The following is a 27480-nucleotide window of genomic DNA, read 5'->3' on the forward strand; positions in this document are numbered from 1 at the left end:
TTTAATAATTAGGATAATTTGGGAATATGTTAACCATAATAACTTATTCAAGCTGAAATTCTTGAATTTATTGCAGGCATTACTACTTGATAGCAGAGATGGGCCAACTTTTTGATGGCTACACCTAAATTGGAGATGATAGTGTTCCAAAGGCACAAGATCCTTTTAAAAATTAGCTTTTATATGGTGTTACAGAAAGAACTCTAAATAATAAATTGGTAGTAGTTGTTGGTTGCATGCTGTGAAAAATATGAACCTAAATAAATGTGTACAGTTTTCAATCACTTACGTGAAAGGTGGACATATAGAATAGATGAAAATACATTGTATTTGAGTTTGGAATACACTTTTGGGTTGTAAGTGGATTAACCTGAGTATTCTAGGTACTTCTAAAAGTGTTTTTAAGTAGCACAGTAAAACTAAACCAGATCAGAAGAATTTGGAAAATTGTATTGCTTCTGGCATCCTGTCTTTGTCCAAATCTTACCTTTTTGTTTTATTTATTTTTAATTTTTTTTTTTTTTTTTGAGAGAGAGAGAGAGAGAGAGAATGAATCATAAACAGGTTCCCTGTCTAGCAGGGAGCAGGACATGAGGCTTGATCTCACAACCCTGAGATTATGACCTGAACTGAAATCAAGAATTGGATGCTTAACTGACTGAGCCACCCAGGTACCCCCCAAATCTTACCTTTTAAAAACTAAATCTAAAGAATAAATAATAGTCATGCAAATCACCCATGTGGAGGGGTGGAGAAGATTTTAGAAATATTCTAGTTTTATTTGTTTTAAGATTTTTTATTTATTCATGTGAGACATAGAGAGGCAGAGACACAGGCAGAGGGAGAAGCAGACTCCTCGCAGGGAGCCTGATGTGGGACTCGATCCCGGGACCTGGGATCACACCCTGAGCCAAAAGCAGACGCTCAACCACTGAGCCACCCAGCAGTCCCATAAGAAGTATTCTAGTTTTGGGCAGCCCTGGTGGCACAGCGGTTTAGCACCGCCTACAGCCCGGAGTGTGATCCTGGAGACCCGAGATTGAGTCCCACGTTGGGCTCCCTGCATGGAGCCTACTTCTCCCTGTGCCTGTCTGTCTCTGCCTCTCTCTCTCTCTCTGTGTCTCTATGAATAATTAAAAAAAAGAAGTATTCTAGTTTTAAAAGGCCTTTACTGTTTAGTTGAGCTAAGTATAGAGTATGTTGGACTGTATACTGTATGCTTAGAAAACAAATATAATTTAAGCAAATAATAAAGAATTATGAAATCAGGGCTGGAAGAAACTTCATTCAGTATACATTTGAATGCACCATAGCCACTTTATTAGACTGGGTTGCAGAGGTATTGAATAAGAGTTGTTTCCCTCATGAGACTTAGTGTCTAATCCTCCTCCACAGACTCTACCTCATCTCATTTTATGTTGTATATTGGAATGTAAAGCTTGAGAGAGCAAGTACTTTCCCCAGGGTTGTATAGCTCGGTACTGGTAGAATGGAACTAGAATGCAAATTTCTTATATGGGAGATAAAGGCAAAATATTGATTCATTTATGTACAATTTTGATAGTCACTATTGTGTTTATCCCTGTACTAGGTACTGGGAGATAATGGTGGTAAGTAGAAAGGCACATTTTTTTTGATGTAGAGCTTAAAAGGAATTTTTTTTTTTTGTAGGGGAATCCAGAATGTTTTCTATTCTGTTTACAGTCTTTAGTCTCATGAGAAGGTTGGGGGCTCTTCTATATTCATTCTTCAGTGTGACTAAGTTCAGTAAGTTTAGTGTTTTTCTGACACTCAAAGTCAGTTTTATTGAAAGACTGAGACTTATATGAGGAAGGAAGAGTGAAGTAGTTATGGATTCTCTGTGGGAAGTGACCTTTATTTATTTCAAGATTTGTAAAGGGCCTAAACTTTTGTCCTGTGAGTAAGAAAGAACCTTTTTCTTTTAAATGGCTATGTTATTAGAACCCAGAACCCAGGCTGATATTTAAAATCAGCCATATTGTGGGTTAAAGAGACTTTTGCACACTGACTTTCTCTTTCCTTTTAGTTACCCAAACTTTGGGTATATGTAATACTCAGTAAAAGAATCACATCTAAAGCAGAACACATTTTTATTCTTTAAAATTTCTTCTTAAACTGATTATTATATTTGATTTTTCTCTTTCCAGTGATTGCTTGCTAAAAAAAATCAAACATTTGACAGTCTAGGAAAGAGTGAAAAAGGTTAATTAAACTACTGCTAAATAATTTAGGATGTTTTAAGTTATTTGGTGGCATAGATTAAGGCTTTTTTCCTTAAAATGTCTAGTTGGGAATGCTTTTACAATGGAGAGTTTTCAGAGTAAGCTGCCTTCACCTCAGGCCTCCTTGCTCTTCCTGTTCCAGAGTATTTTCTTCCATTCTGCTGAGACCAATTAGCTCTTGGCTCATCAGTTCTTTTAGTTTCTCTGTTGAAGATGAGCTTAACCATGTTTATAATCTGTGAACATTAAATTCCCTGCCAGTGATCTAAACCACATTGAATTTAAGTATTTTCAAATGTAGTTGATTTATTTTCTCTGAATTTAGATCATAGTATTTATTTATTTATTTATTTATTTATTTATTTATTTATTTATTTTTTAAGATTTATTTATTTATGATAGAGAGAGAGAGAGAGAGGCAGAGACAAAGGAGGAGGGAGAAGCAGGCTCCATGCCGGGAGCCCGACATGGGACTTGATCCTGGGACTCCAGGGTCGCGCCCTGGGCAAAGGCAGGCACTAAACCGCTGAGCCACCCAGGGATCCCCTAGATCATAGCATTTAAAAATGAAAAGACCTGTGGCATCTGAGTGGCTCAATCGGTTGAGTGTCTGACTCTTGGGTTTTTTTTTTTTTTTAAGATTTTATTTATTTATTCATGAGGGACAGAGGGAGAGGCAGAGACGTAAGCAGAGGGAGAAGTATGCTCTTGGCGCGAAGCCTGATGTGGAACTTGATCCTGGACCCCAGGATCACGCCCTGAGTCAAAGGCAGACGTTCAACCACGAAGGCATCCACGCATCCCTGACTCTTGATTTCGGATCAGGTCACAATCTCAGGGTCATGAGATCGAGCCCTGTGTCAGACTCTGTGCTCAGTGCAGAGTCTGCTTGAGATTCTCTCTCCTTCCTCTGCTTTCCCCATGCTTGTGCTCCATACATATATACATACATACATACTTTAAAAAAGCCAAAGAGATCTTAGAAATAGTGGTTATTACATATTGGTGATGATTATTCTAGTTCTGTTGCAGGTATAACCACATTTTAAGACACTACAAATTAGTGTTATGTTTAGAGAAGGTAGTATAACTACAAGTCTCAATCATTTCAAAAATATTTTGTAAAATAACTGAAATAGTATGCTAGTAAGAAACATGGACTGTATGTGTAAATTTAATTTCAAATAACACTTAAAGCTAGATTGGCATACAATTTGAAACATAATTGTCACATTTTAATTGTGTATGTGTTAGTCATAAAATAGCTTGTACCATGATCAAATCCAGTAGTTCAGTGGATGCTGGAAAGGAGGAGGAGCTGGATGAGCTGAAGATGTTGTTTGATGTCATTTGGTTGGTATATATATAGCAAGGCAGGCTAAGTTTGACCTTTCAGCATTTCAGGCTGGGGTCTCCAGGCATGCTGTTGCAGTTATCTGTTGCCAAAGAACAAAACCATTTCCAACTTGGCATAAAACTCTCAAGGTTCTACGTATTGACTAGGCTTATCGAAGTGATTTTTGCATAAGTTCTTTCACACACTTGTAGCCTTGTGTTTTCTCAACGGCTTCCTTCTAGACTCAGATGTCTGGCACTTGAGCAGTGAAGTTCAAATAACTAGGAGCTGAATAACTCTTTGAACATCACTATCTCTATTTCTTTGTAGTCCCAGCATAGGAGCTTCATAGTAGCCAGACTTGTTACATGGAGGCTTAGGGTTCCAAAAGCACTTGATTTGAATAAGAGAGCCAGAAGGGAGGTGCATTGTCTTTTATGACCTAAATTCAGAATCAGTGTCATTTCTACTGCATTTTATTCATTAGAAGTGAGTCATTAAGGCCAACCCATATTCAAAGGAAAGGGAATTAGACTCCACCTCTTTTTGGGAAGAGTGTCAAGAATATGCAGACATATTTCAAAGCCACTTCAGTTGTTCTTCTGGCCACAAATTATTTACATTCCTCCCAAGTGCAAAACACACTTACCCTTCTCAGAGAGTTTTTTTGTTTTGTTTTGTGTAAATATGGAACACTTCATGAATGTGTATGTCATCCTTGTGCAGGAGCCCTGCTAATCTGCTCTGTATTATTCCAGGTTTAGTGTATGTGCTGCCAAAGTGAGCACTAGGAGGGGTCTTACCTAATAATACAGCATCAGGTTCAGGCTTGAGGTTTAGGATCTTATCACCTAAATCAGATCCAGGTGCAGGTAAGGCTATTTGGATATAGCTCCTTGTGTATAGCTCCCTGGGTACCATTGCTTTCACTTTGAAGACTTGTAAGCCAAAGAGCTATGTTCTCTCTCCCACCCGGTATGCAACGGTGGACAGGCATAAGATAACCATTATGGGCACTGCTCTTCCAAAATAAAGAAAAATATAAGGAACACAATAGTTGCTGGTCCACAGCAAATCTGAAATCCAGCCAGGCCTGTATTATGACTTCTTTGATTAGGGCTCAGCTGTATTGCCTAGGAACCATCCTTCATAGCCCTTGGTTTTGCCCTCTCAATTATTGTTCCTTTTCCATAAAATGTATTCTTTGTCTGCAGATGAGTAATTTCCTAAACCATAGGATTTGAGCATGAAGAGGGTGTGTGTCCCAAAAACCTCTTTTCATTTTGTATTGTCTTTTTTAGTACAAGATGACAATATTTCTCAACACAGAATTCTCTGTGAATCTTTTTGAGAGGTTCACTCTGTTAGACAAAAGCTGCGCTTACACAATGATATAAGCCTTTCTCTACCTTAGCCTTGCAGAAGAGGAAAAAGTTTTCCTTGACCCTCCCTCTTAAGATCCCTGAATGGGTCTGAAAATTAAACTGGCAAAGATTAAAAGGAGAAAAGCATACACGTTTATTTAATATAAATTTTATGTGACAGTGAAGCCTTTATTAGTAAATGAAGACCTGAAGAAATGTTTATTTTTTAAGTTTTAATTTTAATTCCAATTAACATATGGTGTAATATTAGTTTCAGATGTACAATTTGGTGATTCACCCCTTCCATACATCACCTGGTGCTCACCACAAGCGCACTCCTTAATCTCCATCACCTATTTCACCCATCTCCCCATCCAGCTCCCTTCTGGTAACCATCCATTTGTTCTCTATAGTTAAGAGTCTGTTTCTTGGTTTGCCTATTTTTTCCCCTATGCTCAATTGTTTTGTTGCTTAAATTCCACATATGAGTGAAGTCATATGGTATTTGTCTTTCTCTGACTTATTTCACTTAGCTTAATGCTCTGTAGCTCTATCCACATTGTTGCAAATGACAAGATTTCATTCTTTCTTATGGCTAATATTCCATTGTGTGTATGTATGTACAGCTTCTTTATCCATTCATCTATTGATGGACACTTGGGCTGTCTCCATAGTTTGGCTGTTGTAGATAATGTTGCTATAAACATTGATTGGGGTGCATGTATCTCGTTGAATTAGTATTTTTGTGTTTTTTGGGTAAATACCTAGTGGTGTAATTGCTGGATGGTAAGGTAGTTCTATTTTTAATCTGAAGAAATGTTTAAACCTGAGTGTTTTTATGCTAGGCTTGATGAAGAGTGGGCAGTTGTGGAGAAATGTAATAAGACAAAGAGAATGAGGAAAGTGTAGTAAGCTGGGGGAAATTTAGCAAGCTGTTAGGATTCTTCTCTATGTCCCTTTGCCTTTGGAGATTAAGAATGCTCCCTTCTGGGCAGGCAGCCCAGGTGGCTCAGCGGTTTAGTGCCACCTTCTGCCCAGGGTGTGATCCTGGAGACCCGGGATCGAGTCCCACATCGGGCTCCCTGCATGGAGCGTGCTTCTCCCTCTGCCTGTGTCTGTGCCTCTCTCTCTCTCTGTGTCTCTCATGAATAAATAAATTATATATATATATATATATATATATATATATATATATATAAATGCTCCCTTCTTGCAGGTACAGGGAGGGCACCTCTCATATGACCTATTTCAGGGTTGAAGAGCAGTGGAAAGGCCAGAGTGACTTTCCTGCTTCTGCCATTTTCTCAAGCTTCTTCAGCTTAAAATACTCAATATGCCAAGGTACCTTATTTTGGGGTAGAATGTCCTAAACCCTCTCAGCTCCATTTAAAGTTTTTATGGGAAAACACCTTTAAGATTTTTTTTTTTAAGATTTTATTTATTCACAAAAGACAAAGAGAGAGAGACAGAGAGAGAGAGAGAGAGAGAGAGACAGAGAGACAGGCAGAGAAGCAGGCTCCAGGCAGGGAGCCCGACATGGGACTTGATCCCGGGACTCCAGGATCATGCCCTGGGCTGAAGGCAGGCGCCAAACTGCTGAGCCTCCCAGGGATCTCCCACCTTTAATATTCTTAGATAGCTTTTTGTTTGAAAGGAATTATGAGGCACCACCTTATATTGAATCTCTTTGGATATTTGACCTACCTACACTAGGGTTGGTCACCTATTACCAGTGAGTTAAGATGTGTTTTTACATTTTTAAAGGGTTGTAAAAAAAAAAAAAAAAAAAGTGTTCAACAGAGACTGTATATGGCCCTCAAAGCCTAAAATATTTATTTTTGCCTTTATAGAAAGAGTTTGCCAATCCTTGGTCTGAATAAAAGTTTAATCTTAGGCCATGTGTCCCTGACACTGTCTTGGATTTGGTCTTTCTCCGGAGGGCATTTCTTTTTTTAAAAAAAAGATTTTATTTATTTATTCATGAGAGAGAAAGAGAGAGGCAGAGACACAGAGGGAGAAGCAGGCTCCACGCACCGGGAGCCTGACGTGGGACTCGATCCTGGGTCTCTAGGATCACACCCTGGGCTGAAGGTGGCACTAAACCACTGAGCCACCCAGGCTGCCCCAGGAGGGCATTTCTTAATTTGAGAAATGTTTGCTATTTGGAAGTAAGGAATAGTTTATTTTTGGACCTAGCAAGTTGTGACTCCTTTATATTTCCTCTATATTCTTTTTGGAAATATGTAATTTCTTCTTTTTCTCATCTCTCTCTACCTGTACTTTATGATACTTAACAAAAAAAAATAGTTGGTACTTCTGATATGCTGACTGGAAATCTTACTCATATTCATAAGTTCATTGATTATATTTTCTCTTTTCAACATGATTTCAGGTGACAGTTTTGCTAAACTTTCCACTTAGCTAATAGGATTTTCCTTTTTTTCCACTTCCAGTGATACTTTTCTCACTTTTTTTATTTTTTTATTTTTTATTTTTAAAAATTTTTGTTTAATTTTTATTTATTTATGGTAGTCACACACAGAGAGAGAGAGAGAGAGAGAGAGAGAGAGAGAGAGGCAGAGACATAGGCAGAGGGAGAAGCAGGCTCCATGCACCAGGAGCCCGATGTGGGATTCGATCCCGGGTCTCTAGGATCGCGCCCTGGGCCAAAGGCAGGCGCTAAACCGCTGCGCCACCCAGGGATCCCTCTCACTTTTTTTTTATTTTTTATTTTTTATTTTTTTTTTATTTTTATTATTTTTTTTTTCCTCTCACTTTTTTTTAAAAAAAGATTTTATTTATTTCTTCATGAGAGACAGAGAGAGAGAGAGAGGCAGAGACGTAGGCAGAGGGAGAAGCAGGCTCACTGCAGGAAGCCTGATGTGGGACTCGGTCCTAGGACTGCAGAATCATGACCTGATCCAAAGGCAGACACTCGACCGCTGAGCGATGGTGCCGCTTGCTTTTCTTACTTTCTTTCTTTTTTTTTAAAGATTTTATTTATTCATTCATGAGAGAGGCAGAGACAGGCAGAGGGAGAAGCAGGCTCCATGCAGGGAGCTCAACATGGGACTTGATCTGAGGTTTCCTGGATCAGGCCCCGGCCAAAGGCGGCGTTAAACCCCTGAGTCACCCGGGCTGCCCTCTCACTTTCTTTTAAGCTAAGGATGGGCAACTTTATTCTGTTAGGGGCCAGACAATACATATTTTTGGCTTTGGGGACCATGGGGTCAGTGGCACATCTAGTTAGCTTTGCTGTTGTAGTGAGGAGGCAAAAACAAACAATATATAAATAAATGGGTGTGGCTGTGTTTCAGTAAAACTTTATTTGTACCAAAGCAGCAATTGAATTTTGCAGGTAGTTTATGGTTTGCCAATCCCATTTGTCTTTGTTTTTATTTTTATTTTTATTTATTTATTTATTTTTAAAATTTTTTTATTATTTATTTATGATAGTTACAGAGAGAGAGAGAGAGAGGCAGAGACACAGGCAGAGGGAGAAGCAGGCTCCATGCACCGGGAGCCCGATGTGGGATTCGATCCCGGGTCTCCAGGATCGTGCCCTGGGCCAAAGGCAGGCGCCGAACCGCTGCACCACCCAGGGATCCCTTGTCTTTGTTTTTAAAGACTTTATTTATTCATTCGTGAGAGACACACAGAGAGGCAGAGACATAGGCAGAGGGAAAAGCAGGCTCCATCCCAGGACCCCAGGATCGTGACCTGAGCCAAAGGCAGACACACTCAACCACTGAGCCACCCAAGCCCGCCCCCCACCGCCCTGTTTTTTTTTTTTTTTTTTTTTTCCCACCGCCCTGTTTTAAGTGTTTATTGATAGCTTCCTTGAGGCTTTTCCTAACAGTGACAGTAAGATCCTTCAGGCTCTCACTAACATTTTTAGCCTTTTCTGGCTTTTTCCTGCCACCTGATCCAGAAGCCAAATGTTTACATTTTTTGGAAGCAACCCTATAACCAAAATCTGTTTTGGTTTTTTATTGCTGCATAATATACCATACTAAACTTAGTGGGATAAAATAACAGTCCTTTTTTTTTTTTTAATCTTTTATGATTCTAGGCAGTTTCTTCTCAGGGTTTCTCATGTGGATGCAATTAGATGATAGCTGGGGCTGGAATCATTTAAAAAGCAAAAAGCTTCCTCTCTTACACAGTTGGAGGCAGATGGCAGTTGGGCCTGGAGTCATCTCCAAGGATTCCTCATTCACATATCAGGTGGCTGAGCTAGGAAGATTCAACCAATTTCTTGGATGGCTCTATAATCCTCTGACTCCTCATCCTTTACTCCAGCATGAAGGTTTTAGGGTACCTGGATATCTTACATGGTGATTCTGGAGTCCAAAGTTGTCTGTCCTCAGAGAGTACCAGGAAGAAGTTTTATCATCTTTTATGACCTAACTTTTTTTTTTTTTTTTTAAGATTTCATTTATTTATTCATGAGAGACACACAGAGAGAGGCAGAGACACAGGTAGAGGGAGAAGTAGGCTCCATGCAGGGAACCCGACATGGGACTCGATCCTGGGTCTCCAGGATCACACCCCGGGCTGCAGGCGGCGCTAAACCGTTGCGCCAAGGGGGCTGCCCAAAATTTTTTTTTTTTTTTTAGGATTTTACTTATTTATTCATGAGAGACAGAGACAGAGAGAGAGAGAGAGAGGCGCAGAGATACAGGCAGATGGAGAAGCAGGCTCCATGCAGGGAGCCCCATGTGGGACTCGATCATCAGTCTCCAGGATCAGGCCCCTGGGCTGAAGGCGGCGCTAAACCGCTGAGCCCCGCCCCGGGCTGCCCTATGACCTAACTTGTGAGGTTATTCAGTTTCCCTTCTATTTCATTCTTTTCATGGGCAGGAGAATTAGACTCTACATTTGATGGGAGTAGGATCGAAGAATGTACGAACATGTTTTAAAACACAAAATACCCCACACATACACCTATAAAAAGATTGGAAGCCACCCCCCCCCCCCCCAAGAAAAATGTTTGGAAGCTGGAATATAGAAGATTATACTTTGTTAGAACAGGCTTTCTTTTCCTTGTTCATGGGGGTAGAGGTAGATTACCTTCATTTAATGTTTGAGAATGGAGGTGTGGAATAGCATGGAGGAGACATTACAGCAATAAACACCTCTTTTCTTTAGAGAAGGAAACAAATGACTGTCTTTTAGAAATAGGACCTGGAAGCTTTGGACTTGGCATTCTTTTTATTTTTTTTTTTTGTATAAGAGAAGGCATAATGGTGCTTCCATCCCAAAGGAAGAAACAAAAGAAACAAAGAAGAAAAACTATCAGACTTTGGAAAATTCTACCATTTATAGATTTGTTTGAGTCTCCGGGTAGCATTTTTATAAGGATTAAAGAGTATGTTTGACTGTCATTTCCAATTTCAGTTGAGTTTGTTTAGCTAGCTTTCTTAATGCTGGCAGGGATACTTCTAAGGGAAAATTTATATATCATGAGAGATTCATCCAAATTCTCTGATGATCTGAAACAAGATAGGAAGTTGTTATAGAATTAACTACCTGCTATATTACTCTTCCCACTTCTGGAGAAGAAATGCCTGTATTTAATCATTTACCTGTTTTATTTTTCTTGGTTGTCAGGTTTATATAGGTTGTTGAATTGGGGGTAGAGAGAAAAAGCTTTTATTTTAAGTGAGTCAGTTATTTTTTTTTTTACTTGGTACTTGAAAGATACTTTTACAAAGCTTTAATAGAGTCCTCTAAAAATGTGCCAATTGGTAGCGATAAAAGAACCTTCAGACTAGTCAGAAAATAAAATTTTGGAATGAGTTACATTCCCCAAAATGGGAGGACAGTACATATCTATTTTGAACTCCTAAAAATGGTCAAGACTTCTCACTATAGTCCTTTAACTTTAGTTGCAACTTGGAAGAGGCAACATGTCCTTTTGGGATTAGCCTTCTATAACTCTTTCACTTGTTTTGTTTGTCCACATTCTCATTTTCCCCCCCAGTTGATACGCATTACCAAATGAAAGGTACCTGTTGGTTTGGAGGCAGTAGAAGTGAGGGGAAGAAAGAGTTAATTTTTCATGCTTTTAAATTTGTTAATATTACTTAACTAATTTCAACTAGATAAAAACTTATCTTTTAAAATATTTAATGGATGATACACTGCATGCATTATGCATTAATTTTGAGAATTATAATATAGTAGCGTGGATTTATGAATGACATGGACAGCAAATTATTTCCAACCTAAATTGCCCTGTTCATTTTTGGACAGAATAATTACTTGCTAGAGCAATATTTTTCAGGCATGCTATAAGCCAAGAGAGTAGTTTGGAAGGATCTGAATGAATGCTGAGTATAAAGATTTTTGGTACAAGTTGGTTTTACTCTTTCTTAGAGTGTCGGGATTAGTTTGATCCTGTGTGAGGAAAAAAGCTGCTTTGTGAAATCCATAATTCCATAGAGACTGGTAGTATTAGAGATATTTTTAATTTGGATCTTAGAAAGCCAGAAGATCTGAGCACTAATACACCTTTTCCTAATGTATGAATGAGTTCAAAACATGTTATTGACTTAATGTTTAGTTTGGGTATTGATTTCTGGTTTTGTGTTTTTAAGCAGTATGTATATATTTGAATCAAGTTAGTTTTTATTTAATCATTTTGTCCTTTAATGTGACACATATCAATAGAAGACAACTATTTTGAAAATAACAGATGTAGTTAATATTCTTATGATTGTACAGGTGTTGACTGGCAAAATCTTTTGGATTAGTAAAAGCATTTGTCAGATATAGACTTTTAATTCATTGTAAAAATGTACCATCTATTTTATTGGTGACTGTAATTAACAAAAGTAGTTCAGACAAAAGATTCTAAGTATTTCTGAAATGATGAACCTTTTGTTTTTTTTTAGATAGTGCTGTATTTTACACTATGCATCAGGGGGAAAAGGCAGTCAATATCATTCAAATAATTTTTTTTTTCAGTTATGGGTCTTTCAGGAATGACCAACTTTAACAATGGCTTGTTCTCAGAGTCTTAAAAAAGCATGTTTTATCTGGCCTTCCTTAAAAAAAAAAAATACACACACACACACACACACATATATACATACATAAGTATATGTGAGAGTAGAAAAGGAGCTTTTGCATTAAAATTTTCACTTTCCATAGTATTTACTACATACTGTATAAAATTCATCATTAAAGGATTAAAAATTAAGCAAATCATGATTTTCACACAAATATAAAAAGCACATGTAAAAGATGTTGTTTAACTCATTAATTAATTGGAAAAACCTATAAGATGCTAAAAGTGGTTAAGAAGAATTTAAGTACCACACATATATAGAATCAAGAATGCTGAAATGAATTTACAAATTGATGCAAAACTGGCTTTATTTTACAGGGGCATGAGGGAACTCATTCCTCTCTCTGCTGGACAGAATTTATTTGCACGTGTATGGACAAGAATCCTCAGCATTGCTATCAGTTATCTACAACCTTTTTTTTTTTAAAGATTGATTGATTGATGATAGACATAGAGAGAGAGAGAGAAGCAGAGACACAGGAGGAGGGAGAAGCAGGCTCCATGCTGGAGCCCGACGTGGGACTCGATCCCGGGACTCCAGGATCATGCCCTGGGCCAAAGGCAGGCGCTAAACCGCTGAGCCACCCAGGGATCCCAGTTATCTACAACTTATATAACAGCTCAAAGATCATGGAGGATGCAAATCTGGTAGAATCAGATATCTAGGAAAGATGCACATTACACAATGCCTGGTTTTCCATTGAAGATGCCTAGTGATCTTTTTGATCCATTTCAGTCTTTTGCAGTTTGCCATAAAAGAACAAAAATAAATGGGTCTGTATTCTAGTTTTTCTATGTCAGGTAGTTTTAGGGATTTACTATTATTCCTTGTAAATAAAGTCAGTTTTCAAAGTGTAAGAAAATCAAGTTATTCTTAGGTTGGCATTTTCTGATATTTTGACATTAGAGTACTTCCTTCGGTTAGTGTTGAATTTTGGACTTTTAAAATTGGGGTATAATATATTAGTTTCAAGTGTACAACATGATCTGATGTTGATGTTTATATACCCTGCAAAAATGATCACCGCAATAAATCTAGTTACCCACTATCAACATATAAAGTAAAAAAACATTTTTCCTGTAATGAGAACTTTTAAGATTTGTTCTCTTTGCAAGTTTCAAATATGTGCTACAATATTTTGACTATAGTGAATTTTGAAATATTAACAAATACTTAAGTTGAAGCTTCAAGTGGTTAGGTAGCAAGGCCTATAAGACTACCCAGTGCCTAATATTTTATAGATATTCAATAATTAAAGAAAAGTATTGTAATAATTGAGGGAGGTAGAACTCACTTGCCATATTATAGTTCTTATTTGTTTATTTACTTTTATATTTTTAAAAAGATTTTTATTAATTTATGTATTTGAGAGAGAGAGTGAGCCTGAGCTCGGGCTGACACAGGGTTCTATCCCACAACCCTGAGATCATGACCTGAGCCAAAGGCAGATGCTTAACCAACTGAGCCACCCAGGCAGCCCTCTATTGTAGTTCTTAAAAGTACATATTAATTTATTATAACTAGCAACTTCCCATTCTAAATACTTTTTACTTGGATAGTTGAACCCACAGAAGGGGGGATATGGAATTGGCATTATCTACTCCAAATTCATGCTGTCTTATTTTTTTTCTTTTTTAAAGATTTTATTTATTTATTCATGACAGACATACAGAGAGGGAGAGAGAGAGACAGAGACACAGGCAGAGGGAGAAGCAGGCTCCACGCAGGGAGCCCACCGTGGGACTCGATCCTGGGTCTCCAGGATCCGGCCCTGGGCTGAAGGCGGCACTAAACCGCTGAGCCACCCAGGCTGCCCCATGCTGTCTTATTTTTAACTGGACCTTTTCAGCCTCATGACTTTTTATTCCCTTGCACATTCCTGATTTTGAAGCAGCAGTGTGGTATAGTGGAAAGAAATAGCATTTATAGTCTTGGAGGCCTGGGTTTGAATCACTACCCCACCACTTACTAGCTGTTATATCTTGCGAAATTCTCACAACTCAAATTCTTCAATTAAATGAATAGTAAAGGGATCCCTGGGTGGCGCAGTGGTTTAGCGCCTGCCTTTGGCCCAGAGCGCGATCCTGGAGACCCGGGATCGAATCCCATGTCAGGCTCCCGGTGCATGGAACCTGCTTCTCCCTCTGCCTATGTCTCTGCCTCTCTCTCTCTCTCTGTGTGACTATCATAAATACATAAAAAATTAAAAAAAATAAATGAATAATAAATATTAAACAAGATTATATGAAATTTATATCCAAAGGATGTAACAGTGCCTGGCACATGGTGGGTAGTAAATGTTAGTTTCCTTATGTATTCCTGTCAAGCCCTCATGCTTTCTCTACTCTTGTTCCCATTACTGAAATAATTGGAGTCATTTGGTATGACCGCCCTCATCTTACTTTCATCTCTGTATTTCTTTTGGTCATTTTTGTTTCAGAAATTTGTTTCTTTTATCTCACAAGGATGTTAGGATTAAAGAAGGTAATGTGTATGAAATTGCTTAGTGCATCTCCTAGCACATATTAGGTATTAAATAGATTAACTGAATCTAAATGTAAGGTTAATTTTATTTCTGATATTTTTTACTTCTATAACTATTCCCCTTCTCCCTAGCATGTGTGATTCTCTTCTCCTTTGAAGTATTCCCTATTTTGGGGGGAAAACCTCTGTTGCCTGGCTTTGCTAGAACTCTGGCTAATACCCTATTTCTTTTATTTCTTTTTTTTTAATATTTCATCTTTTTTTTTTTTTTAAAGATTTTGTTTATTTGTTCATTAGAGACACACAGAGAGAGGAAGAGACATAGGCAGAGGGAGAAACAGGCTCCATGCAGGGAGCCCGATGTGGGACTTGATCCCAGCAGTCCAGGATCACGCCCTGAGCCAAAGGCAGATGCTCAACCGCTGAGCCATCCAGGTGTCCCACTTTTATTTCTTAATTGTTAAACTTTCAGTTGAATAAATAAGGGGTTTGGCCTCCACTGTTTTACCACCTGTCACATTAAATCCCTGGTATATGGTTCTGATATACCATAATTTTCTCCTGCATCTGAAACAGCACCCTCCCACTCAAGGTCCCACAAGGCTTAAATGTAGTAGGCATTTAATGAATATTAGTTGAATAATGAATGGGATGAGAAACTTTAGAGTACTATCACTGAGAGCTCTCTAATACTTTCAATCAATGGGTTTTAAGGAAATCTGGTAAGAAACTATTATACCTAAATTCAATCTAACTGGATGCTTGTATAAATGTGCATTTTATTTTTCTGAGATCCCATGGTTTGTATCAGATTCAGGAAGAAATTTTATTTATTTTTAAAGATTTTATTTATTTATTAGAGAGAAAGAGAAGGAGAGTACAGAGGGAGAGTGAAAGGGAGAAGCAGGTTCCCCACTGAGCAGAGAACCAGACTTGTAGCTTGATCCCAGGATCCGGAGATCATGACCCAAGTAGAAGGCAGATGCTTAACCAACTGAACCACCCAGGACCTACCAGAAAGAAATTTTTAATACTATGTTTTAGAGAAAGTTTAACTCTGTCAAAAGTTCATAAAAAAAACAACAGTAAAATCAGCAATTCATTGAAGTAATAATTAGTAAGAATTTACTATGCAGGGCAGCCCCAATGGCGCAGCGGTTTAGCGCTGCCTGCACCCCGGGGTGTGATCCTGGAGACCCAGGATCGAGTCCCACATCGGGCTCCCTGCATGGAGCCTGCTTCTCCCTCTGCCTGTGACTCTGCCTCTCTCTCGCTCTCTATGAATAAATAAATAAAATCTTAAAAAAGAAAAAGAATTTACTATGCTATGCATACATCAAAAAGACAGTTTGCATACTGTGCACTCCAACCAAAACATGGAATTGAGGCTTAGAGATATATTGTTGTAAAGCAGCTTATATAGTACAAGGCAATGAGTATAAAGTGATTGGTTACAATATTAGAATTCTCTTGAATGAGGGATGCCTGGGTGGCTCAGTGATTGAGCATCTGCCTTCAGCCCAGGTAGTAATCCCAGGGTCCTAGGATCGAGTTCTCCTGTGGGGAGCCTGCATCTCCCTCTGCCTACGTCTCTGCCTTTCTCTCTGTGTCTCTCATGAATGAATAAATAAAACATCTTTCTTTTTTTTTTTTTAAGAATTTTCTCAAATGAAAGGAAATTGATTAGCAGTTACCTCATATCAATTTGGGGGAACTATTTAAGTTCTGCTTTTGATTTGCAGAGTCATAACCAAGAAGTGACCCAGGTCAAGTTAACCTTGCTTTTCTTGCAAAAAAAAAAAAAAAAAAGAAAGAAACTAAACTGGGCTTTGCTTATATGACTAACTGGTTTTGTCTGCTCAGGGAATTTTCACGTCTGGTCTCCATGTGTGTTTGATTTTAATAATCCCCTGCATCCTTTTGATTATTCTCTGAGCAGGCTGAGAGCACAACAAACCAGTAGTGTCAGTCTCAGTTACCAGTGTTGATGTAATCAAGCTGAAGAGTCACATATTCACTATTTCCATTAAATGAGTAGTCAGACTGGAGGGCCACATAGTCACCATCTTCATCATTTATAGTTAACTGTTGATTTCATCCAGTTGCTTGATCCTTTTGGTTACCATTTTGTGTACAGGTGGCTGCTGATAAGCATTTGAAAGCAGGAGGGAGCATGCAGTACACGAGAGAGGTTTAATGGGACACTATAAGGAGAAAAATAGCCAAGGAGTGAAAAATTCCCAGGAGTTAAGGTTTAACAATAGAACAGCTTTGTAGAAGAGGTGTCACTTATTTGATGAAGAATTTTCATCAGTTTTGTGTGTGTGTGTGTGTGTGTGTGTGTGTGAGATCAGGTGTTTTGTTTTGTTTTTTTTTATCAGGTTTTTAAGATCCTTTACATTTTGGATAATAATTCATGATTTGTCAACATAGAAATAACATGTCTCGCCAATTATAGCATGTGCCCCTCCTTGTTGAGCAATGAAGGCATCAAAGACTATTCTTGTTTTGGAGTACCACTGGAGATAAAACGTTTATTTCAGATTGTACTGCTTTGAGAGCAGTTAGGTTATTGTCATAAATTTTTTTTTAAAATAGTTGCAGAAATACTAAAGAGTGATTTTTCTAATTCATTAACTCTCAATTGAGAAAGCATTCTGACAAACATGAAAACCAGAGCTTTTTTTGAATATTAGGAGTTGAAAGTAAATGGGAAGCTCACTTAGGAGTTACTTTATGCACAAAGGATCCTGAGTTTGTCCTTTATAAAGGATTATAAACTCAGCATTCAAGGTGTCAAATTTAGTTATTTGGGATATAAAATATGCTATACCACACCATCCAGACCAGTTGGGTGGGAAACCTTTGTATATTGTGTTATTAGCACAGAGGGTGAATTACTTAGTGTTATTAAGAGAGTTATGGTGGATCCCATGACCCACCAATTGGGCAACATGAACATCATGCTTATTCTTTGTCGTGTAGGCCTCAGCACACTCCCATCTTGAATGGCTGTGGCTTAAATTTAGATAGGAACAAAAAACATTCCTATGAATTTGGCTTAGCAGTCCAGGTATCATGTTTTTGTTGATAAAGGAATGATTTTCTGTCTAATGGTGCCTTGAATATTGGTTTATCCAGTAAGTGAAACTGTTACTTGCTTTATATAATGAGGTTATAGAGGGATTCCATTCACCTACAGATTTTTCATTGGAACTAGTGTATAGCTTAATAATTTCTTTGATGAAATAATTAAAGATATCATCATTCTCTAATTTTAAATCTGGGTCATTATATTTAGGAGTCTAGTTTCCTTCATCTGAATCAAACCAAAGGGTTTCATTATAGGGAGTCTGGAACATGCCCCAAATCAGGTCCAGTACCATTGAGGTTCTCAGGTTACTAGCAATGAAGTTTATGATGGTTATGGGCCATTCTTTCGCTTCTAAGGCTTCTTCCCAGTGTCAGGTTAATGGCCATAAGTATTAGTTGAATGGCCAAGGGAAGGATATCAGATCTTCTCATAAAGCCATTTCCTGAATTAGTCATTTAAGCATGTATACAAGCTGGTTCTTTGCTTGGAATTCCCTGTAGTAGGAAAACATTTTTTTTTAAAGATTATTTAAAATAGAGAGCATGTGCAGGTACGTGAGTGGGGAGAAGGGGAGAGGGAGAGAATATCAAGCAGACTCCTTGCTGAACATGAACCCAGTGCAGAGCTTATTTTCACAACTCTGAGTTCATCATCTGAGCCAAAATCAAGAGTCAGAGCTTAACTGATGGAGTCACTCATGTGCTCCTGGGAAAACATTTTCTAATGATTTCTTTGCTACAGTAGCAGCATCAGCTTTCCTACAGGGGATAGCTTTAACCCATCTACAAAACACACGTATCATAACAGGTACATACTGATAACCCATAGAAGGAGGCAATTGAATGAAGTCCAATTATGAATGTTCTAATGGTCTGGATTGTGGGGGAGCAACCTCCAAAGCTACTTTAGTAGTTTTACTTGGATTATATGACTAACAGGTTAAATGCTGATTATAAACCTGTTATGCCAATTTAGAACAATTATACCACCAATATTTTTTCATAATTTGGATCATTTTGCCAGTCCTGTGGTGGGTAGTCAGGTGTGGTGCTCATAATGGTGACAGTTTGAGAGATTCAGGAAGCACCAGACAGCCATTTGGGCCTTTCCAGGGTTCTCTTTTTTCATGAAACTTACATCCTTCCTGGTGCCATTTTTAGTTTCTATTATCTGATACAATTTTTGTCTGTTACACAAGTTGTCATAAGTAATGTGATTTGGATCTAAGAAAGTTTATTTAAATTATAGGGTTTTGGTACATTAGGAATATCTTGAATTAAAAGCCTTAGCATGAAAGTTAGCCATAATATTTCCCTGATAATTCGTTGTTTTTTTTAAAATAATAAATTTATTTTTTATTGGTGTTCAATTTGCCAACATACAGAATAACACCCAGTGCTCATCCCGTCAAGTGCCCCCCTCAGTGCCTGTCACCCATTCACCCCCACCCCCCGCCCTCCTCCCCTTCCACCACCCCTAGTTCGTTTCCCAGAGTTAGGAATCTTCCATGTTCTGTCTCCCTTTCTGATATTTCCTACCTATTTCTTCTCCCTTCCCTTCTATTCCCTTTCACTATTATTTATATTCCCCAAATGAATGAGACCATATAATGTTTGTCCCTCTCCGATTGACTTATTTCACTCAGCATAATACCCTCCAGTTCCATCCACATTGAAGCAAATGGTATTTGTCATTTCTAATGGCTGAGTAATATTCCATTGTATACATAAACCACATCTTCTTTATCCATTCATCTTTCGATGGACACCGAGGCTCCTTCCACAGTTTGGCTGTTGTGGACATTGCTGCTAGAAACATCAGGGTGCAGGTGTCCCAGCATTTCACCTGCATCTGCATCTTTGGGGTAAATCCCCAACAGTGCAATTGCTGGGTCGTAGGGCAGATCTATTTTTAACTCTTTGAGGAACCTCCACACCGTTTTCCAGAGTGGCTGCACCAGTTCACATTCCCACCATTCCCACCAACAGTGTAAGAGGATTCCCTTTTCTCCGCATCCTCTCCAACATTTGTGGTTTCCTGCCTTGTTAATTTTCCCCATTCTCACTGGTGTGAGGTGGTATTTCATTGTGGTTTTGATTTGTATTTCCCTGATGGCAAGTGATGCAGAGCATTTTCTCATGTGCATGTTGGCCATGTCTGTCTTCCTCTGTGAGATTTCTGTTCATGTCTTTTGCCCATTTCATGATTGGATTGTTTCTTTGGTGTTGGGTTTAATAAGTTCTTTATGGATCTTGGAAACTAGCCCTTTATCTGATACGTCATTTGCAAATATCTTCTCCCATTCTGTAGGTTTCCTTTTAGTTTTGTTGACTGTATCCTTTGCTGTGCAAAAGCTTCTTATCTTGATGAAGTCAAGATTTTTGCTTTTGTTTCTCTTGCCTTCATGGATGTATCTTGCAAGAAGTTACTGTGGCCGAGTTCAAAAAGGGTGTTGCCTGTGTTCTCCTCTAGGATTTTGATGGAATCTTGTCTCACATGTAGATCTTTCATCCATTTTGAGTTTATCTTTGTGTATGGTGCAAGAGAGTGGTCTAGTTTCATTCTTCTGCATGTGGATGTCCAATGTTCCCAGCACCATTTATTGAAGAGACTTTCTTCCAGTGGATAGTCTTTCCTCCTTTATCGAATATTAGTTGACCATAAAGTTGAGGGTCCACTTCTGGATTCTCTCTTCTGTTCCATTGATCTATGTGTCTGTTTTTGTGCCAGTACCACACTGTCTTGATGACCACAGCTTTGAAGTACAACCTGAAATCTGGCATTGTGATGCCCCCAGCTGTGGTTTTCTTCTTTAAAATTCCCCTGGGTATTTGGGGTCCTTTCTGATTCCACACAAATCTTAAAATAATTTGTTCTAACTCTCTGAAGAAAGTCCATGGTATTTTTATTGGGATTGCATTAAACGTGTAAATTGCCCTGGGTTACATTGACATTTTCACAATATTAATTCTTCCAATCCATGAGCATGGCATATTTTTCCATCTCTTTGTGTCTTCCCCAATTTCTTTCAGAAGTGTTCTATAGTTTTTAGGGTATAGATCCTTTACCTCTTTAGTTAGGTTAATTCCTAGGTATCTTATGCTTTTGGGTGCAATTGTAAATGGGATTGACACCTTAATTTCTCTTTCTTCAGTCTCATTGTTGGTGGATAGAAATGCCACTAACTTCTGGGCATTGATTTTGTATCCTGCCACACTGCCAAATTGCTGTATGAGTTCTAGCAATCTTGGGGTGGAGTCTTTTGGGTTTTCTATGTAGAGTATCCTGTCATTGGTGAAGAGGGAGAGTTTGACTTCTTCTTTGCCAATTTGAATGCCTTTTATTTCTTTTAGTTGTCTGATTGCTGAGGCTAGGACTTCTAGTACTATGTTGAATAGCAGTGGTGAGAGTAGACATCCTTGTTTTGTTCCTGATCTTAGGGGAAAGGCTCCCAGTGCTTCCCCACTGAGAATTATATTAGCTGTGGGCTTTTCGTAGATGGCTTTTAAGATGTTGAGGAATGTTCCCTACACTCTGAAGAGTTTTGATCAGGAATGGATGCTGTATTTTGTCAAATGCTTTCTCTTCATCTATTGAGAGGATCCTATGGTTCTTCTTTTTTCTCTTGCTGATATGATGAATCACATTGATTGTTTTACGAGTGTTGCACCAGCCTTGTGTCCCGGGAATAAATCCCACTTGGTCATGGTGAATAATCTTCTTAATGTACTGTTGTATCCTATTGGCTAGTATCTTGTTGAGAATTTTTGCATCCATGTTCATCAGGGATATTGGTCTGTAATTCTCCTTTTTGGTGGGGTCTTTGTCTGGTTTTGGAATTAAGGTGATGCTGGCCTCTTAGAACGAATTTGGAAGTACTCCATTTCTTTCTATCTTTCCAAACAGCTTTAGTAGAATAGGTATGGTTTCTTCTTCAAACATTTGATAGAATTCCCCAGGGAAGCCATCTGGCCCTGGACTTTTGTGTCTTGGGAGGGTTTTGATGACTGCTTCAATTTCCTCCCTGGTTATTGGCCTGTTCAGGTTTTTTATTTCTTCCAGTTACAGTTTTGGTAGTTTGTGGCTTTCCAGAAATGCGTCCATTTCTTCTAGATTGCCTAATTTATTGGCGTATAGCTGTTCATAATATGTTTTTAAAATTGTTTGTATTTCCTTGGTGTTGGTAGTGATCTCTCCTTTCTCATTCATGATTTTATTAATTTGAGTCTCTCTTCTTTTTAATAAGGCTGGCTAATGGTTTATCTATCTTATTAATTCTTTCAAAGAACCAACTCCTGGTTTTGTTGATCTGTTCCACAGTTCTTCTGGTCTCAATCTCATTGAGTTCTACTCGAATCTTTATTAACTCTCTTCTTCTGCTGGGTGTAGGATCTATCTGCTGATTTTTCTCTAGCTCCTTTAGGTGTAAGGTTAGCTTTTGTATTTGAGTTCTTTCCAGTTTTTGAATGGATGCTTGTATTGTGATGTATTTCCCCCTCAGGACTGCTTTTGCTGCATCCCAAAGATTTTGAACGGTTGTATCTTCATTCTCATTAGTTTCCGTGAATCTTTTTAATTCTTCCTTAATTTCCTGGTTGACCCTTTCATCTTTTAGCAAGATGGTCCCTAACCTCCATGTGTTTGAAGTCCTTCCAAACTTCTTGTTGTGATTTAGTTCTAATTTCAAGGCATTATGGTCTGAGAATATGCAGGGGACGATCCCAATCTTTTGGTATCGGTTAAGACCTGATTTGTGACCCAGTATGTGGTCTATCCTGGAGAAAGTTCCATGTGCACTTGAGAATAATGGGTATTCAGTTGAGTTTGGATGTAAAGTTCTGTAGATATCTGTGAAATCCATCTGGTCCAGTGTATCATTTAAAGCTCTCGTTTCTTTGGACATGTGTTTAGAAGACCTATCGAGTGTAGAAAGTGCTAGATTGAAGTCACCAAGTATAAGTGTATTATTATCTAAGTATGTCTTAATTTTGGTTATTAATTGATATATTTGGCAGCTCCCACATTTGGGGCATATATTTTGAGGATTTTTAAGTCCTCTTGTTGGGGGATCCCTGGGTGGCGCAGTGGTTTAGCGCCTGCCTTTGGCCCAGGGCGCGATCCTGGAGACCCGGGATCGAATCCCACATCGGGCTCCTGGTGCATGGAGCCTGCTTCTCCCTCTGCCTATGTCTCTGCCTCTCTCTCTGTGTGACTATCATTAAAAAAAAAAAAAAATGTCCTCTTGTTGGATAGATCCTTTAAGTATGATATAGTGTCCCTCTTCATCTCTCACTACAGTCTTCGGGGTAAATTTTAGTTTATCTGATACAAGGATGGCTACCCCTGCTTTTTTTTGAGGACCGTTTGAATGGCAAATGGTTCTCCAACCTTTTATTTTCAGGCTGTAGGTGTCCTTCTGTCTAAAATGAGTCTCTTAAAAATAAAAAAAAATAAAATAAAATGAGTCTCTTGTAGACAGCAAATAGATGGGTCCTGCTTTTTTATCCAGTCTGACACCCTGCGCCTTTTGATGGGGTCATTAAGCCCATTCACGTTCAGATTACTATTGAAAGATATGACTTTAGTGTCATCATGATAACTATTCAGTCCCTGTTTTTGTGGATTGTTCCACTGGACTTCTTCTTAAAGGGGAATTTTGAGAGTCCTCCCTTAAAATTTCTTGCAGAGCTGGTTTGGAGGTCACATATTCTTTCAATTCCTGCCTGTCTTGGAAGCTCTTTCTCTCTCCTTCCATTCTGAATGAGAGCCTTGCTGGATAAAGTATTCTTGGTTGCATGTTTTTCTCATTTAGGACCCTGAATATATCCTGCTTCCCTGATAATTCGGAGTGTGATTGGTGGCTACGAGCTTCAGTTTTGATAATAGCAATTTGTGAAAGTAGTAACAGTGCAAAGAGGAAATCAGCCGGCTGACGTCCATTTTTGATAGGTGTGTCATTTTTTTTAAAGACTTTATTTGAGAGAGAGAGAGCACAAGCGGGAGGCAGGGCAGGCTCCCCACTGAGCAGGGAGCCAGACACAGGGCTCCATCCCAGCACCCTAGGATCATGATCTAAGCCAAAGGCAGACACTTAACTGACTGAGCCACCCAGGCACCCTCTAGGAGTATCATTTGATGTTAAAAATCCTCTGTTTTCAGAGCATGCTGAAGTCATGGACCATTCCATAAGCATACCTGCTGTCGTCGTAAATATTTGCAGTTTTTCTTTTTGCTAATTCACATGCTCAAGTGAGGACAAGTAATTCTGTAGGTTGGGCTGAGTTTGACTGAGGAAGGACTATTCTTTCTGGTAACTCATATTGAGTAGTTGCAGTATATCCAGCTTGATATTTCCCTTTGGAATTTTTTGGCTTAAGAGCCATCAACAAGGAGTACTAACACTGCATTAGGTAATGGAATTTCTTACAAATTTGATCTAGAAGTCAGATCAAATGTCAGTTCAATGCAATTATGAGTTTCTTGTTTATTGGGCAAGGATAGAAGGGGAGCAGGATTTAAGGAGTTGCAGTGAAGAAGGCACAGATGTGAAGGAGACAGGAATAGAATCTTATAAGATGTTATTCTACTTAGGTAAGAAATGCTGAGTTTGCTCAGTTAAATTTTGTATATCATGAGGAATTTACAGATTTAAAATACTTCTTTGAGCAAGTTCTGAAGAGGATTCTACAATTTTACCAGCTGCAGCGACTGCCTGGGAATGATTTGGAGATGCCCTGGCTGCTGGGTCCAGTTGTAAACTATAATAAGCTACAGGTCTATTTTTTCTTCCACGTTCTTGTGTGACTCTAGTGTCAACATTCATGAACAATGTAGAAGATTTGGTATAATTAGGAAACCCAGTGCAGGCTTGTAAGGCTTGTTTGATTTCAGTAAAGTCTTCCTCATTGTATTTCCTAAGGAGGCTGTTCCTGAGTATTCCTTTTAATTTGTAGAGTGGAGAGGCCAATAAGGAAAAATTAGGGACCCAGCATTGGCAATATTCTGCAAGTCCACGGAGGCCTCTGAGTCGTCTGCTAGTCATAGTTCTCAGTGATTTTGGATGGTACTTACTCTTTCTGAAACAGAAGGATTCCTTTTCCTGATAAGTCATGACTAAGGTACTTGGTCATACTTTTTCTTGTGGAAAACTGATGTTTATCTCAAGAGGCTATATGGCCCGTGTAAGCTAGCTGGTACACTAGATATTTTGAGTCAGTTTCAATTCTCTCTGGATAAAGAGCAAAGAAGTAAATCATCTACATACTGAGTCCGGGTAGAATTTCTTAGAAATTGTAGTGTACTTAAATCCTGATGTAGAACTTGTGAGAAATATGAAGGGGCCTCAGTGATTCCTTGAGGCATAACTGTTTCTTAGACAGTTGTTGATTTTTCCAAATACTGACTTTCTTTATCTACTGGGATGGTAAAGAAGGGAGAATATAGGTCTGCAGCCGTAAACCATTCAGCATTGGTTGAAATGTTGACAATAGAGTGTTTGGTTGGATACTACAGGAGGCCTTGGAGTAACAGTTTTTTTTATAGCTCTAAGATCTTATACAAATCTTCATCCTTAGTCCTGGGGATATTTTATGGGTAGGAGTGTTGGAAAGATCTGGTGCAGGAAATAATTAGTCCTTTATTTTTTTAATTTTTATTTTTTTTTATTAGTTCTTGATTTATTAAATCATCTGTTAAGGGGGTAAGCTGTTATATAGCTTAGGGTCTTAAGGGATACTGGGGGCAATTTTGGAAGAATTTCCGAAGGATCAACCTGAATTTTAATAGGGAAAACACTCTTAATTTTTCCCAGATCTGTGGAAGAAGAGGCCCATAGGATGCCAAGGGCTTCAGAGAGGTCTACAGTACTTGCTTCATCATGGAGTTTGTTAACTTCTTCGGGACAATTACTTTGGACTTATAGAATACATAACATTTTGGGGTCTATTGAGTCTGGAAATTCCAAGATTATTTCTCCTGAGACAAAATATATTTGCTCTCTTAATTTAGAAAGTGGATCTCTTCCCAGAGGAGCCCTGTCACATAAGAAAAAGGCATGATCCTAGAAGGGGCCAAGGTTGTGGGCTCTGATAAAGGAACTTGATTTGAACTTGATTGGACACAGCCACCACCAAAATACTTTATTGCTTTGAGGAAGTTCTTGATGTATCATGGTGGAGTTTAAAGTGGAAAGAGTCTACTAGCACGGTACACTTTTCTCCACTTATTTCAGATTTCACTTCACCCTGATGATTAATAGGAATTCCTGGGGGTGGCTTACTGGACAGTACCTTAAAGCCTCATCAATGTTGATTATTATCTTAGGTATCTGAAGGTTGAGTGTTCTCTTTTCTTTGATAATTAGGTTGTTTGAGGGGACAGTCCCTTTATCAATGTCCTTTCTGTTTACAATATTCACAAGTGTGCTTGTCAACAGGGGCAAAATTAGTTGTAAAGTAGTTGTAATTATAGGGCCATGGGTTTATTTGCTTGGTAACTCCTTTTCTGTTCTAAAATTCTTTCAAAATGTTCAGTAAAATGTTGGAGCTCAGAAAAAAGAGAGATCTTCCATTCTAATTTATGTTTCTTTAATAAATCATTAAGCTCAGGGCAAAGCCCATTAAGAAAATGAGCAGACAAGGTAATGTTAGCTTCAGAGTCCCTAAGACCAGGATGCTGTCTAAATATTTTTCCTAAGTGAATTCAAAAGTCTGTAATTGACTTACTCTTTTTCTATTTTACAAGATTGTATTAAGACTCAAATCAGTTCTTACAGGAAAAACCCTGGGTATAGCTTCAAGGAACTGTTGACCTACTTTTCTCTCTTTTTATTCTATCTTTTCAGGCATACTTGGGAGGGTCTTCAAAGTTTTTTTTTTTTTTTTTTTTTTTTTAATGGCCCTCAAATTCCTCAGAACGATCTTTCTAGTCTGCTACATGGAGCTACCTTTGTGTGTCTCTTGGACTTAGCACCATGTGAATGAATTGGTACGAATCGAGGCACCCAGGTCATAAGCTCCAAGAATTATCTATCTTTCTTTCTTTCTTTCTTTCTTTCTTTCTTTCTTTCTTTCTTTCTTTCTTTCTTTCTTTCTTTCTTTCTTTCTTTCTTTCTTTCTTTCTTTCTTTCTTTCTTTCTTTCTTTTCTTTCTTTTCTTTCTTTTTTTTCTCCAAGAAGTATCTTAAATTCTTCTTTAAATTTAGTTTGATTCTACTTTGGATCTGGGAAATTGTTAATAATGGTTTAGAGGTCAGCTTCAAACCAGGGTTTACTTCAAGAGCTTTTTTTTTTTTTTTTTTAAGATTTTATTTGTTTGAGAGGGAGAGAGCATGCACTAGAGAGAAAGAAAGCACTAGAGAGAGAGCATGCACGAGTGGGGGGGGCAGAAGGAGACGGGTATAGGCTTGATTCCAGGACTCTGAGATCATGACCTGAGCCGAAGCAGATGTTTTACTGACTCAAACCAAGGTTTAAATTCTACGGTGGATGGGGAACCCCTGGTTCTTGATAAGATCTTACTCTCCAGGGCATTAGGAGCCTAGGAGGGTAAAAGATCAAATAGATTATTAGAATCAGGATAGGCATAGAGGGGTTATTTGGAGGGTCATTCAAATCTTTAGACTCAGGGCTTTAGTCATAAGTTTTTCATTGTCTTGTGAATGACAATCTTTTGGAGAGGTTATTTTGAGTCATTCTGCCTTCTCAAATCCTTTAAACCAATCAAAAGAAGGTATTTCATTGTTTTTGAGAGATTTGGGATCCTCTTTTTAAAATGATACCCCAGTAAGATCATCTTTTTTATTTATTTTTAAAAATTTTTATTATTTTTATTTAGGATCATGTTTTTTTAAGTGGTAGGCTTCCCAGAATGGCCATTGCAATTCA

The 27480-nt window shown here is 38.4% G+C and overlaps 1 protein-coding gene and 1 non-coding gene across 2 annotated transcripts in view; one reads left to right on the forward strand and one right to left on the reverse strand.

The window, feature by feature from the left end:
* SPATS2 (spermatogenesis associated serine rich 2) overlaps positions 1–27480 on the forward strand; it is a 155522-nt gene that overhangs the window by 35001 nt on the left and 93041 nt on the right. The window lies entirely within an intron of this gene.
* On the reverse strand, positions 4261–4367 carry LOC121480438. The gene has a single exon (XR_005984961.1). It is a non-coding gene; the product is annotated as a U6 spliceosomal RNA (small nuclear RNA).

The sequence above is a fragment of the Vulpes lagopus genome, chromosome 21 (assembly GCF_018345385.1).
Source record: "Vulpes lagopus strain Blue_001 chromosome 21, ASM1834538v1, whole genome shotgun sequence".
In the NCBI taxonomy this organism is placed as follows: Eukaryota; Metazoa; Chordata; class Mammalia; order Carnivora; family Canidae; genus Vulpes; species Vulpes lagopus.